Source organism: Rattus rattus, chromosome 2 (assembly GCF_011064425.1).
Source record: "Rattus rattus isolate New Zealand chromosome 2, Rrattus_CSIRO_v1, whole genome shotgun sequence".
Classification (NCBI taxonomy): domain Eukaryota; kingdom Metazoa; phylum Chordata; class Mammalia; order Rodentia; family Muridae; genus Rattus; species Rattus rattus.
The window spans coordinates 37,619,155-37,619,537 of NC_046155.1; the positions used below are offsets into that span (position 1 = coordinate 37,619,155).

At 44.9% G+C, this 383-nt stretch overlaps 1 non-coding gene across 1 annotated transcript; it reads right to left on the reverse strand.

Annotated features, from left to right (window-relative positions):
• Positions 1 to 76, reverse strand: Trnak-cuu. The gene has a single exon. It is a non-coding gene; the product is annotated as a tRNA-Lys (tRNA).
• Positions 77 to 383: the final 307 nt, after the last annotated feature.

Sequence of the window (383 nt, forward strand, 5' to 3'; positions counted from 1 at the left end):
CGCCCAACGTAAAGGGGCTCGAACCCACGACCCTGAGATTAAGAGTCTCATGCTCTACCGACTGAGCTAGCCGGGCTTTGCCTGCCAGTCATTCTGTGCTGAGAAAGTTCATCGCTTAGCTGACATCTTGACTATGACAGTCTGAAGGGCTGGATAAGTAAGATGTCCATTCTGGGAAAGTTCTGAAAGCAGGCCTTTAAATCAAGCATCTTCAGTGTAATTAAGGGAGAATCAAACACGAAGTTGGACTGGAAAGTCCCGGAATCTCAGCATCCCAGAGTGTGTATCATTTCAGAGCTATCTTTCTTTCCTTCATCCTGCAGCACACAAAACTTTACAAGCATTATATAGTTCTATAAGCATTTTCAAATGGGATAAGCAGG